General features: G+C 31.9%; 1 pseudogene; it reads left to right on the top strand.

The window, feature by feature from the left end:
* Positions 1-15,267, top strand: part of LOC129222581 (sodium- and chloride-dependent glycine transporter 1-like) — a 48,523-nt pseudogene that overhangs the window by 19,227 nt on the left and 14,029 nt on the right.

Below are 15,267 nucleotides of genomic sequence, written 5' to 3'. Positions count from 1 at the left end.
TATAACAAAGTAATATAATACTCCTTTTTAATTGTATTTTATATAAATAAAACTATAAAGAATGTAACAATTTTAATTCTGATTAAAAGAGCATAATTAAATATTAAACATCGCTCAGAAAAAATGAAATTGACTGACTGACAAATGTATATTATTTGTTTCTGAGTCATATAACTGTAAAAGTAGCTAACAGAAGAAAAATGAGTAAAAAAAGCTAATGCTAAATTTACTACATTAAAATTGACAGAAATGTAAAATGAAATATTAGACATAAATAATGAAAGAAACCTTAATTTTAAATCTACATATTGAAATTATAATATAACAAAATAAAGAGTGATTTGAGGATGCATTTACTATTTTGAAGACTTCAGTTTGTGCTATTTGAAAATATCGGACATATATCAAAATATCGGATATTTTCGATATTTTCTAAAATATCATGATATTTTATTATGATCATGATATTTTCGATCCTTGTTTTCAATACTAAGTTGTCTCTATATCAGGAGAAAAAAAAACGCCCCCCTCCCCTTTACACATTACTTGCCTAATTAGTTTGTTTGAGGAGGATAATTTATTTACAATAGTGTTCCTTAATGCACACAGTGTTGCAAGATTACATGAAAAGTGGCCAATTGGTCAAACAAACATGATGACGTTTTAACATGCCTTAAAAAAGTGGGCGCAGTCAAAAAGAACATCTTTTTCGAAGCGTGTATATTAATAAAATTGATTCTCTGTGAAGATATTTTTACGTACCTAGTACTAATGATTAGTTTTATCAAAACTATAAGTGTCTATCCATTATGCACTATTCCTGAAAAAGAAAATTAAAATTATTCTTGAGAAGGCTGTGATTGAAACTTCCGATTACTCGAAGGTTTTAGCCGGTCCTTTGGAACTTTCGAACTATCGGGAGTTGACTGCACTTGTTTTTGAGGAAGTTGACGTCTAGATTTGCCTTTGCTAAAGAAAGAGAGAGATCCCTCCGGTGAAATTCCCTCGATTTCCGAAAAAGAATAAAGGAAATCTATATTTTCACTTTCTCGCGTTAAATTACTAATAAAACTTCTGAAATCTGAAAAATTTATTTTCTACGTTTAGTATGTAATATGATAGAAACTCCACATTGATGTTGCGAAAAAAAATCAAATGACTACTCAGAGTTAAATGGTTGAATCTAAATTCTAAAGCTGTTGTATTTCTTTACCTTGACCTGCCAGTCGCTCATCTGCATAATATTCATTCCTGAAATTCATTGACGGCTGTGAGTCTTATTCATGGAAGAAAGTGTCTCCTTCATAATTACTTAATGGCTCAGTCTGGCGCCACAACACGTCGAAAAGAAAAGAAAACAAAACAAACGCAACTTTTCGTTCCTTTCCATCTCCATTTACATTTCACCTAGATTAGGGAATTAATCGAAACGCACGCTTTCTCTCGTTACGCATTTCATTGTTGAGATCGAGTTTGTTCTTTTGAGATTTCCTTTAGAATGAAATCGTTTGATGAGAAGAAGGGTTTCATTTTTTATTTTCATTACTTAGAATTAGAGATGCACCGAATGAGAAATGTTGCCGAATTCCGAATATTTGCTTTAAAAAATTTAAACTGTATGCCAAAAATTAAAATAAATAAATAACTAATTTAACTTGAAATAGAATATGTATAGGAAGGCTGATAAAAATTCAAAAGTAGCAAAATTTAAATTTAACATCTGAGTGTTTTCTCTTACATCAAAATTACTTTGCATGTGATGCAATTTGCATCATCATTCATTGAACCCCCATCCACCCACCAATCATTGAATTATTTTTGTGCTGTGACACTTTATTGAAAGTTTCAATCAAAATGTTTGTTTACCAACCAGGGTTCGAAAATATCGAAAATATCCGATTTTTTTTATATATTTCGAATATTTTGATATATATCCAATATTTTCAATTAGCACACACTAAAGTCTTCCAAATAGAAAATGCATCCTCAAATTACTATTTATTTCCTTATATTATAGTTAGTGATGTTCCGGATATTCGTTTGAAAATAGAGTTCTGTATCCGTATCCGTTACTTTTTTGACGGATCTTAAACAAATCATTTCTATTCTAAAAATTTTTAAATATTTGAATAAAAAACTCTTAAGTTCCGTTTAAATTAGGTTTTATTCCCTATTTAAATTTTGAGGTATCATTTCAGAAGCCAATTTGTATCCCCTCCCGCCCCCCCCCCCCCTCGCCCCCGTTGAAAAAAAGGAAGGGGAAATAAGTTTTAAAAGTGTATCAGTGTGTCTTTTTGTGGCATCGTAGCTCCTAAACAGTTAAACCGATTTTGATAGTTCACTTTTTGTTCAAAAGGTGACTTGATCAAAAGTGTTTTTAGCTTGGCCTCGTTTTTGTAGAACTATAATTACCAGAGATATTAATTAAAAACCGGCTTAACGTTTTTCACAATTAGGGTAATAAAAATTTACCCGTACGTTAGAAATGTTGGCCCTAATTGAAAGGACGAAGTTTTCTGCGTTTGATATTTATTTGAAACTTCCAACTGATATACAGTAGGAGCTATAATCTTGTTAAGTAAATTTTAACTGTAATTCTAAGCCTTTACACGCTTGATTAGTAGCGATTTCATAGTCGGAAGATGAGAAAAAGCTCAATGATTTAAAATTTTACCTGCTGTCAGTTCATATTTGTTAACAAATGTGTAATCTGACCCGCGAAATTCATCTTAATATGAGATCGGCTCTCTGGTAGATGTTTTGGTTTCTTAATTTTTAATTTAATATTAGTTTTTGTTACTGATTTGGGGTTTCTGTTATTCTTCATTTTAATTTTTCTCGGCATCCTTCCAAAAAAGTGAGATTAAACTCTCCATTGTATTTACTGTTTGTAAAGATGTTCCCGGCTCTGTATTTCGTCGGTCGGAGTAAGTTCGGGGGAATGGGTCAGCGCTGCATTTATGCTGAAATAAAATGCGAAAAATTATTTCTAGCCTGTCCAGTAGAAGCTTTACATTCTTGTTCCAGTATCCTACATCTACCGAGCAAGCTAGAAATAATTTTTCACATTCCATCTAAGCATTAATGCAGCGCTGGCCCATTCCTTCCAAGTCTCCTTCAATTTTAAGAGATTTCTTTAAAGAGTAAATCATCGTCTTGATTATATTTTTGCCGCAGTTGACATTTTTTGAAGAAACTGCTATTATTCTGACGGGAATACCTTCCATAACAAATTTTACACGGATAGTTGAATTGGGTTTAAAAAAAAAAAAAATGAGATCCGTATCCGCGGATCTTGACACTAATGATCCGGATCCGTATCTGTATCCGTGGATCTACTTTTTTAACGATCCGGCACATCACTAATTATAATTACAATAAGTAGACAAAAAATTAAGGTATCTTTCATTATTTATGTCTAATATTTCGTTTTAAAAGTTATCAGTTTTAATGGAGTTAATTTAGCATTAGCTCTTTTCTTCTGTTAGCTTCTTTTACAGTTATATGATTCATTAGAAATAAATAATATGCATTAGTCGGCGCACAGTCATAAAACATTAACTTTTTTTGCTAAGCAAAGTATAATATTTGATTGGGCACTTTTAATATAAATTCAAAATGTTACATTACTAATAATTTTATGAATATAAAATACAAGTAAAAAAAGAATATTGTATTACTTTGTTTTTTTATTGATGTGTTAAAACATCATAAAAATATTGTACATCACTTCTTGGTTATTTTTAATAATAAATGAACAATATTACTGTGATTAATATAATTTTTACATTGAAAATACCGTAACTGAAAAAATAAATATCGAAAATATCATGATAGATATCATGATATATATATATATATATATATATATATATATATATATATATATATATATATATATATATATATATATATATATATATATATATATATCGGCGAACCCTGTTACTAACTATCGACTATTTCAATTCATTTACTATTCGGTTGTCGGATATTGAAGTATTCGGCTGAACCGAATATTTGGTTTGCCGAATATGCAGTAAACTGAATACCAACCGAATATGCAGTAAGTTACCGCCTTAATAAGCACGAAACTACAGTCCTCGGCTAGAATTGAATGAGCTGGCGGTGTATTTCATGTACCAACCAAATATTCGGTGTATCTCTGAACAGTGTTACTTAATTTCCTTCATGGGGGGGGGGGGTGCTTTTAGAAGTTCACTTTTCGTGGAACACCTGGTTTTTTTCAACAGTGTTGTTAGACTGCGACATTCGGAAAATGATTGTGTTGCAATACGTTAGTTCAAATTTCAAAATGTTAATTGTTTGCAGAAAGTAACTTTAGAAAAAGGGGAAAGAAATCAAATACCTTTGAAACAACTCATTCAAGCAAAATTTTATTGAGATGAGGTGAAAATTGAATTCTCATGTCAGGTGATCTTCAAGTTTGTTGTGGTTTTTATTTTTTGTCGACACATAGACTGAGAATTTTTTTTTCGTACTGATTAAAGTGCCAAAAACGCCCTTTTTGGCAGTGTTGTCTGTTTTTCGCCCTGGGAAAAACCCGCCTTGGACAAAATATCAATTGGTAAATTCAAGTAAGTGTTGGCACGAATGCGCAAATCCAAAAGATCCGATAAAATATAATTTTTTTAATCTAGAGACTTTATCCAAGAAAGCTTGGTTATCACTAAAAAGTTCAAAATGAAATCAGTACATGATTTATTGGTTACAACACTGAATAATTGTAGTTAATCCTAAAATCTTCTTATTAAGGTTAATTCTAAATCTGATAATAAAATTAAAATAAAAAAGTTAGCCAAGAAATGTAGGTATATATAGTAAAAGCTATTTGTACAAAGCCACCACATTCGTACAATGTACAAAAGCTATTCGTACCTCCACATTTTGTGTAAAATTTGCTCCAGACCCCAAACCTCTCCCCGGAATATAGTGCGATATTTTTGTTGAAATTTTGAAATTAAAGATTTATTATTGGGGACATTTTTCAGAATTGAAGTATTTCAATTTTTATAAACTCTGAAATTAAGTGGAGGTATTATCCACCAGATGAATGCCACCCGGGAAAAGAGAAGAACCGCTTCCTCTCAAAAAAAAAAAAAAAAATCTCAGTTACAGCTTTCGAAAATTGAAAACACAGGATATGATCAACATCTCTTTGTTGAACATAAAAGGGAAGCAAAACAATCCTATTCAATTTTTTAAAAAAATGCGATTTTTAATATTCCCACTTTAGAAACCGCAAATATTGGATAAATTGATTTTCAAATTGATTTTCTAACGCTGTATGCATGTTAGGTTACAATAAAATACAACACCAAAGTTTCATTAAAAGGAATAAATATTTCAATCTCTGTTTAGGGATTTTTACCCCTTTCCATGGGGGGGGGGTGCAAAAATAAATAAATAAATAAGTCGGAGTCGGACGTTTCAAAATCCAGTAGTCGGAGTCGATCATTTTTCTGCCGACTCTTCAGCCCTGCATTATTCATTGAAATGAAACCAGCACTTGTTAAGACATTAATGTAAATTTAAGGCTGAGCTCTTTCGTTTTGATTCAAGTTCTAATTTAATGAATGATATATTTTCACTTTTAGTGTAATATCTGAAGTAGCAATTCTTAACCGGGGGTCCGACGAACCGGCACCGGCCCGCAGAAAAATTTAACCGTTTTCAGTAGAGACGTACCGAGTAGCACTTTGGCCGAGTAGCCGAGTACCGAGTACTCGGCCTTTCACTACTCGGCCGGGTACCGAGTTACCGAGTACTCGGGCATTTCACTACTCGGCCGAGTTAACAAGTACCAATTATGTTTTAAGAAGAACCACTGACACACACGTAATCAATTTTGAACTTATTGGAATACTAGTATAGAAGACCTCTTTGTCCATATAAAAGTTTTTAAAACTAAATTCCTGCTGAAATTTAATTTCGCATTACGTATTTAAAAAATTTTGTTTACGTCAAAATTTTTACAAAAAAATTATTTTTAAAATTAAAAATAAATAAATAAAAGGTATGATTGATCAAGTTGGAATTAAGACAAACTATACCAATCTATTTTAGTTCTAGTCCGCCAAACATAAACAATTTTTAAAAGCAAATGTGCAGGAACACTGCACACACGTGTGTCTGCGTTACAAGGAACGTCTTTATCAGTGCATAAAATGTGAGCTAAAGAATGTTAAGACATTCGACAAAAAAATCCGACTTTTGTCGGATGCCTTTAAATCTACAAGCTCACATTTTGTGCATTGAAAAAGGAATTTCCTGTAACGCCAAAACACGTGCCTGCAGTGTTCCGGCACTATGCTTTTAACGTTGTTTTATTTCCCTTTTTTTTAAGCAAAGGAATTTTTATATTTCTTATAACTAATTTTTGTTTGTAGCAAAAATCTATTTTTTATGTAAAAATTCCATATTTTCTATACTTACCTTTTTTGCAAAATTTTTAATAAATAAGTTTTATTAACTTTGGGGACATTAAAATAGAGATTTATTCCATTAAAGCATTAAAAACTCAAATTATTCTCAAATTTTAAAATTGACTTGTAAATGATTGCAGAGTATTAAATATGCTTGCGCTTTTTTTTATAAATTTTAATATCTGTCTTGGACAATATTCAATTTTTTGCAACTACTCGGTATTGGCCGAGTATCTGATCAAAATTTGGCCGAGTACCGAATACTCGTCAAATTGGCCGAGTATGCCGAGTACCGAGTAGTTACCGAGTACTCGGTACGTCTCTAGTTTTCAGAGATTTTTGTCCGTTTCCGTTTAAAAAATTTCCTTACTCAATGAAATAAAATAAAAAGTAAGAAAATTTTAAAAAAAAGGAAACCATAATAATAATAACAAAACGATATTTTAGTTTTTAGGCGAATTTTGTGATTAATCCTCCCAATTTCCTATGATCTCACATTTGTTTATTTACTTGTGCATAATTATTACGATAATTACTTGTCTTTGCATTTAAATATTTTTATAATACTTCTTTAATACCGAGTGAAGTGTTATTTATTTATTTTTTAATTTATTATTACCATTTTTTCGTAAAATAGAAAAGAAATCTCACCGGTTCGTGAAATTTTTTCGCAAGTTCTTAATGGTCTCCAAGTCATCCTTTTTTATTCGGGAAAACAAGGGATAAAACCTCGCCGGTCTGCGGGTCAAAAAAGTTTGAGAAACATTGATCTAAAGCAAACTTAACCAAAACTTCTTGTTGTGTCCTAAGTTATTTTAAAGTAAATATAAATTTAAAAAATAAAGTAAAATGAATTTATGTTTTTAAAATTTATTCCTGAATTCACTTAATACATTTGTGTTTTAATTATTAACAGTACTTTCCCCTTCTGCTATATCTAATACATATTAAAGCATATTATAATCGTGATTCCTACAAAAATTGGTTCGCAGGTGGACCTCACTGGGAACCAGGCTTGGAGTCAATTACGAGGGAATGTAATCGATTACGATTATGATTAAGGGCACAATAAAAGGGGGATTACAATTACGATTACGATTATAATCCTCTGGCAAAACATAATTACGATTACAGCAACTATCCGATTATGTAGAAAATGTAATCGATTACGATTACAATATGCCGAATATGATTTTGATTACGATTACCGACTTATATTATATTGTATATATATCACCCATTTGCATCAACAACGTGATAGTTGAAAATTATGATTTTTGATTTAATATTAAAGAGATAATTGCAACTACCGTGTAGTATTAACTTAAAGGTTATTTATTTTGTATTGCGCTGTTGCAGGGAAAGAGCAATATATGAAAGATAAAAAAAAAATCTAGAAAATTCAAATTGCGTACATTACACAATGCCACAATGACTGTACTGGTATAGGCACACTCTTATTCAAATGGATACACAGTGCATATTGTTTTTGACTCGGCTGTTCATTATTATTTTGCCATTGCAGTAGTTCTGCCTTAGCCCTGGCTAAGGGGTTGAGCAGTTTAGCAATGGCTTATTGCTAAACTGCTCAACATTTTATAGCTTATTATTTCTGAAAATTGTGTGGTATATTTCATCATTGTACTCTCAATTATTTAATATATTACCAATTAATTTAATGCGCAGCTATTCAAAAAAAAAAAAAAAGAACCTCCTATGGATCTTTATGCAGAAAAACTGCAATGTAATAAAATACGCGGAAAGTGTAACTAAAAAATACGGAACTAAACAATTGAAATTTAAAAAAAAAGGAATTAAATGCATTTAAGTGTAATTAATACTTCAAATATGTTTGTTTTTTTTTTCTCTCTCTCTCATTCTTTGAGAAGTGAAAAAATTCCAGCAATGCTAAACAATCGTTGAACTGGAGCACATGACGCAGAGGTGAAAAAATACTTGGGTAGTATTATTTTTAGCAAAAAGATACTTATGAGTGTTAGACCCCTACAACTTGATTTCATTTTTGAATCACTCACGTACCATATAAATTGCACTTTTGCAAGCGCTAAAAGGCTTCAACTCAACACTCATAAAAAAAAATAAAAAAAAGATTGGACATAAAATATTTTTGCTACGATTTCCACTTTTTTGTCATACAGCTTTTTTTTTTTTTGCATAAATGAGTATTTTATAATGATATTTATACATCAGAGTTTTAATGCAACAGTGAAGTGCAATTTTTCTCAGTTTAAAAATGTAGCTTAAAAGATAATTAAAGTTCAAAATTTGTGTTAATTCCTTGATACAATAAAACGAAAACAAATTTTTATAAAATCTGTCAATGCAAACTTTTTACTTTCATACATGCTCATTAATTAGAGATAATCAGTTGTAAACATATGAACATACATTTAAGATGAAACTATGCGAGGATCTTATTCACCAGGGTTTAAATTAGATGTCATGTAGCAAAAAATAAATGCAATACGTGTAGAGGCAAGAATACTTAAAGAATCACTGAAACACAAATGCGAATTCCGTTTTCGTTTGACAAAATCTTTTTTCAGTCATTCACTACTTTCTCATGAAAGTATAAAAAAAAAACAAAAGCATTTTGTTGCGCAAAACTTAGTTGTACTTTTGATATCATTGTACTTTTCTGCTAAAATACGATTTTGAGGGCGGCAATGTGCTTCGCTTGATTGCCTAACATTGACAGATGAAAGGGAAACTGATGAATGACCAATTGTAGGGATTTGGGAAGACGTTCCCAAGAAGCCAAGAAGTGCAAAAGCGCCCACAGGGTACTAATTGTACTAAACACTTTAAGATGGGGCTCGATTTATGACTCTTGTTTGCAAACAGGGACGAGTGGGGATGAGCACTGAATAGTCGTTTAAAGAAAGAAGTTGTTTTCAATGTTACTATTGCACTATATGTTATCTTTCCATACATTAATAAAAGGGAGGCTTAAATGTTTTCTCTTTTAGAAAGTCAAGATTACACGATTACAAGGGGAAATTACGGATTATTTTACTTAGATTACAGTTACGATTACGCATGAAAATCCTGATTATGATTTCGATTACGATTACGGCAGTATCCCATCGACAGATTACGATTATGATTATGATTACACAAAAACGTAATCGATTACTCAGATTACGATTACGTAATCGTCGATTACTCCAAGCCTGCTGGGAACAGATTCAGATCCGTTTTTGACGCTAATCGCTGCTAAGTGTTAGAATGTAAATATTTGTTTAAAATTAAGCTTGGCTGCAATTCAGCGACTTTGCTTTATTTGAACTGCCGCTAAAGGCAATAAACTGTTCAACCTAGTTGACACAGTACGTGCATTTGAAATGCCGTTAAGATACAGAATCTTGATAGTTACGATAATAAGTACCGAACATTCTGATGAAACATATAGAAAAAAGTTTTGTGATGCGGACAACATACCATTAATTATATATGTCCCTAATCGCTGCAGTTATTGAGATCACTATTGAGATTGCCGCCTGCGGTGGCGGGTTGTGGTGTACAACTCCGTTTTCCTGAAGTAACGAAGTACAGCTCCCTTGGAGCTGTACTTTGTGGGCTTCGCCTCCCAACTTGCCGCTAGAGGCAGCTTAAATTAGCGAAAGAAATGTGATTAACAGTTTTTTGACGTAAATTACATTTCTTCAAATTAAAAGGTGAAAAAATCAGCGCAAAAAGAAGTAGAGCAAGGAATTATTAAGGGAGAAATGTTACCCACAGAATCGACGTTTTTAACTAATACCTCCGTTAATTTAAGTAGTACGTACGAAGTTGTAAGTTGCCTAAACTCAGTACCCAAAAAATTACAAATCTTTCGATCCCTGGTTCGAACCTAAAATCGCTACCGTCTTCAAGAAGTTTGAATGACATACAGAAATCCATATAGTGTTGCCATTTCACGTCTGAGGAATTTAGTATAATGGACTATTGTTATTATTTATCATCATTATTATCTATATACTTTACTATTACTAGCAAAAATATTTAGTTATATAAGCACACTTTTTTTGAACTTGTATTTTCGCTTGGGAGTTCATTGCTGTTCAATATACATATGTATATTCATCGTTTTGTTTGTTTCCAGGACAACCGTTCGGTGGCCATGCCGCCTCCGACCATGGACCTCCCTGACGTGACTTACAGCCGGTCCTCGTCCGAAGTGGACGAGAACAAGGAGCGCGGCAACTGGACCAGTGGCGTCGAGTTCCTGCTCTCGTGCCTCAGCTACGCCGTCGGGCTCGGCAACATCTGGAGGTTCCCCTACCTCTGCTACAGAAACGGGGGAGGTGAGACTACTTCATTGCCCAACCTTTTTACTTCCCTTTTCGTAGTGAAGGAACTATTTTATTTTACCCAAATGCCGTAGCTGATTTTAAAACGAATGTCAGAGGTCCGAACACATATGAAATCTAAAGTTAATTTTTTCTAGATGACATGGAAAAACACGGGCAAGGAAGGAAATTTACAAACCATGAATTGTTATCAGCAGTGGCGTAGAGAGAAATTTTCATGTGGGGAGTCATGTGAAATTTTTCGAAATTAAAGGCCGAAAATCACTATTTCAGGCCCTCTTTCAATTATTCATACATATAATTTTGTTGCTTGAAATAGGAGAGGGGGTGGGGTTGCTAAGACCCCCTACCCCTCACCTGGCCACGCTACTAGTTGTCAGTACTACATTGCTTATTTTATTAATTATCCATCGATTTTTAGTAATCAATTTCTGACTTTTGAACTCCAAATTTTCAGCGATCGTTCTTAATACCGAATGAAGGGGATCGGTAAATTTGGAATGTTGCAGAACCTATTTTTTGGCTCGTATAGTGGAGCATTATAGCAGGCCACATGATGGATCAGCTTTAGTGGCAGCATATGGACCGTGGGCACCACTGAGCTAGATGATAGATGCTTCCCTCTTCGTCACGTTGGCTACCGATTTGTAGAAAGTAACACGTGATAACGCTGAGCTTGATAACAGTGGGATGTTATTAAAGCTCTAGATTAGCGGTCGCCACAACTGGCGAACAATTCCTTGAAATTGGCAACTAAAAAATTAAGTTCCAGTCGCCAAAAGCGGCGATCAAGTTTTTGTTCATTGATAAAAAGCAATATCGCGCTACGAAAATACGTTATCCCGGTTTTTATAGATTTCTATGAAGCGTTTAGTAAGGTCATTTGTTAAATACTGCTCTCGTAAAATTTTTGTAATGAAAAAATATATAATTTTTTGGAAACGTTGTTGAAAATGGGGGGGGGGGGAGGGAGAGAAAAACGCAGACGATCTTTAAACGGGAAGCAGTTTTATGAACGCACATTTTATGTCTTTTTTTTTTTTAATTATTATTATAAATCAATTAATTTATTCCACGGCTAGAGGGTGTCCTCATTTTTATTTTCATCTAAAATCAAGACTTTCCGATCCGCAAATTCTATAATCAATGAATTTTCGTTGTTAATAAATACAAACAGCGAATAAGTTATTCACTTTTTGCACTTTGAATACACTTTTATTAAAAAATGGCTACCAAAAGTGCAAAAGTGGTTACCATATTTTGTGACTCTGGTCACCAGTGGCTACCTGAGATAAAACTACTTAATTAAAAGAAATTTGGATAGTTTTAGTGGATCAAAAAACAGTGCTGTTATAAAGGGTAGCATTTGAATGGAAAATGGAAAGGCAGAAAATAAAGCTTTTAGTCATTTTAGCATTAATCAATTGCTTATTTTATCCTTAAAGAAACGCGTTTATTTTCCTAAGAATAAAAGATGTTTATTATGCTTCAAGAATTCTTATTATATTAAAAGAAATAATTAAATTCTAGGATGTCTAAACATAAAAATAGAAAAATAATAATAATAAATGCACGCCAGTAGAGAAAAGAATATGTAAATGAATATTATAAAAGAAGAATATTTATAATGTATCTGTAGATAAATAAGCAAACTTTTTTCAATTAATCATGAAATGTTAGACAAAATAAGTAAGATAAGCGATTAATTGCATGTAGCTAAAGCAAATTAAGATGTCTGTAGATTGTAGATTTAAAAAGAAAAAAATACCCGCAAGGAAGTGGGGGAACGTTGTTAAACTACAAACTGCATATTTCTTTTTCTCACCAAATCAGAATTTTGGATCAAACCTCCGGTCAACTCCGCATCGTACAGGCAATATTTTGTGTGAGGTTCCGTTTTAATACTTCATATAATTTTCGTGTAGGAATGTTGTTAGTATTTATTATACTTTCATTGAAACGTTGACTTTAAAAGATGAGTAAGTGAAATAAAAAATGAAATGTCTCGTTCGCAACGAAATATTTTCCCCTCTTCGCAGCTTACTGCATCCTCGTAGGCTACGCCTGGTTTCTCCTTGTTCATAATTTTCCCCTAGATGGCAGCACTAACATTTACGTGACAGAAATGCCAACAGATGGCAGCAGCATCAGTATTCTAAGTGTGTTAAAAATTTTGAAACCATGAATCACTGTATAAGTGTTATGTAAAAAAAAAAAAAAATGCATTCACGTTGTAGAAGATAAATATATTTAATTTCAAACAAAGATTAAAGTTAATTTCCGGTATATGTGATAATAGAAAATTTTAGTTACAAGTTTAATTTTTTAAACCTAGCAGTGTTGATTTTCTTTTAAATGTAAATTTATCTTTTAGGTGCATTCCTCATACCTTATGTTATAATGATGGCATTTGTTGGTTTGCCGTTATTTTTAATGGAGCTGTCTTTTGGACAATATGCAAGTGAAGGGCCAGTTACAATATGGAAAATATGCCCTTTGTTTCAAGGTTTGTATTTCTTTTTCCAATCTTAAATCTGCCAGTCTTGGACTTTAAACTCTAAAGTATTTTTCTTTCTTTCTTTTTTTTTTTTTTTTTTTTTTTGAGACTAAAAAATCTTCAGATGACGCGTGGGGGGGGGGGGGGGGGGGATAGCAACCTTTACCTAGCAAACTTGTCAAACTGAAAATGTAGCTTCAATTTCCTATGGGTTTGGGCCTGTTTGAATGTTCTTAACTGAAATTAAATTTGTGGAGGTTTCTCCCCAGCTATTTCTGTGAAATAAAATTAAACAAAATTCATTTTTCAGTGGTGTGCTGTATTATTAGACCTGTTGTAGAAAATGACTTGTGATTGCAATTATATTGCTAAAAATGTTGTGTGATAAATAGTATTATTCTATCACTTATACTTAAAGAGTCACAAAGTGAAAAACTAACCCTCTGAGCCATTTTAATGTTGTATTTGTTCTTTTAAATAGTTTCAGTTAGCTCATTTAGCAATTCTAGATTTAATGCCAGGAAAAATGTTTTAATTTATTTAAGCTAAATAATAATAATAATAATAATAATAATAATAATAATAATAATGCTTTGTATTTACTAAACTTTATAGGTTTTGAAACCTGGGGAAAAATACTATAAAATAATTTTTTTTTAATATGAATTCAAGAAGTATCCTTTCTAAGGCATACCGTAAAAGAGCACACACCCCTTCTCTTTTTTAAAAAGTTTTATTTGTTATTTAATATATATACAAAAAGAAGTCACTTGGTATTCATATTAGATTTTTTTTTCTTTCTGTAATCAACATCCAGATAGGATTTTCAATTGATGTTCGAATTAAGCATTCTAATTACTATTGTTGAGTCTCTATTTCAAAGATTTATTAAAAATTGCCTAATTTATTTTTATTATTATTTTTTAGGTCTTGGATATGCTATGTTCTTGATGTCCAGCCTGGTTAGTATTTATTACAACATGATACTGGCATGGGCATTGTTTTACTTGTTGTCTTCATTTACAACTCATCTACCATGGAGTTCTTGTGATAATTGGTGGAATACGGAAGGTAAAAATGATAGCTTCTTTCTTTCATACTTATTTTTTATCGTCAAGAGCCCCGCCATTTTGCACTTTGTGGGCAGCATGGGGGGCAAGCCAATCTGCATAAAGCAAACATGAAAAAGTCTTACATGCCTATGATATCAATATAGTAAACTCCCAATTATTGAAGGAAATGAGGCGGCACAAGTGCCGCAGCAGGTATTAAAAATCCTGAATAAACCTCAAACAGGCTAAAATGATGGACTAATGAAGGAAAAATTGTTGTTCCATATAAAAGTTCGATTCACACACATCAGTGTTGGTTGTTTCAAAGCAAAAAGGGCGGGGGTACAAAAAATATTAAATTTGAGAATGGTGTTTGTTTTTTGTAAACTATTTATGTTTTTCATCTTCTTTATTTCTTTTAGTTTATTGTATTTATTTTGAAAACTCTTAAGTAGTTTCTAGAGTGTTACTGAAAAAGTACTTTTCCCATTGTAAAACTGAATTTAAAATACAATTACAGCAGTGCATACGCTGAGTAGATCTGCCTTAAGATTTTATGTATTGAGAATGTGTTGAATTTGTTTCAGATTTTTTTTCTTTCTTTTCAAAATGTAATTTATTTTTGACTGGAAAGGGGTAAAAAAGGTAGTATGAAATCATATATACCTTTAATAATAAAAGTTACTTTTTTCCTCCTCATTAAGAAAAAAAAAATTCTTAACCTTACAAGATGTCTATAAAAATATTGAAATTGTAATCTTTATATTTGTTATTAGTAAGTATTAGTATGATCAAACTAAAACAAGAATTATATGTTTTTGGCGATGAAGTTTTTATTGTTTCTATTTGAAGTGTTATTTGCATGCTACTTGCCCTAAAGGTACTGTTTGATATAGTTTGCATATAACTAGTAAATCGTTTATGAATAAAAAACTATG

The sequence above is a fragment of the Uloborus diversus genome, chromosome 5 (genome assembly GCF_026930045.1).
Source record: "Uloborus diversus isolate 005 chromosome 5, Udiv.v.3.1, whole genome shotgun sequence".
NCBI lineage: Eukaryota > Metazoa > Arthropoda > Arachnida > Araneae > Uloboridae > Uloborus > Uloborus diversus.
The sequence above is the reverse complement of the archived record's forward strand: the minus strand, read 5'-3'. Positions and strand labels throughout refer to the sequence as shown.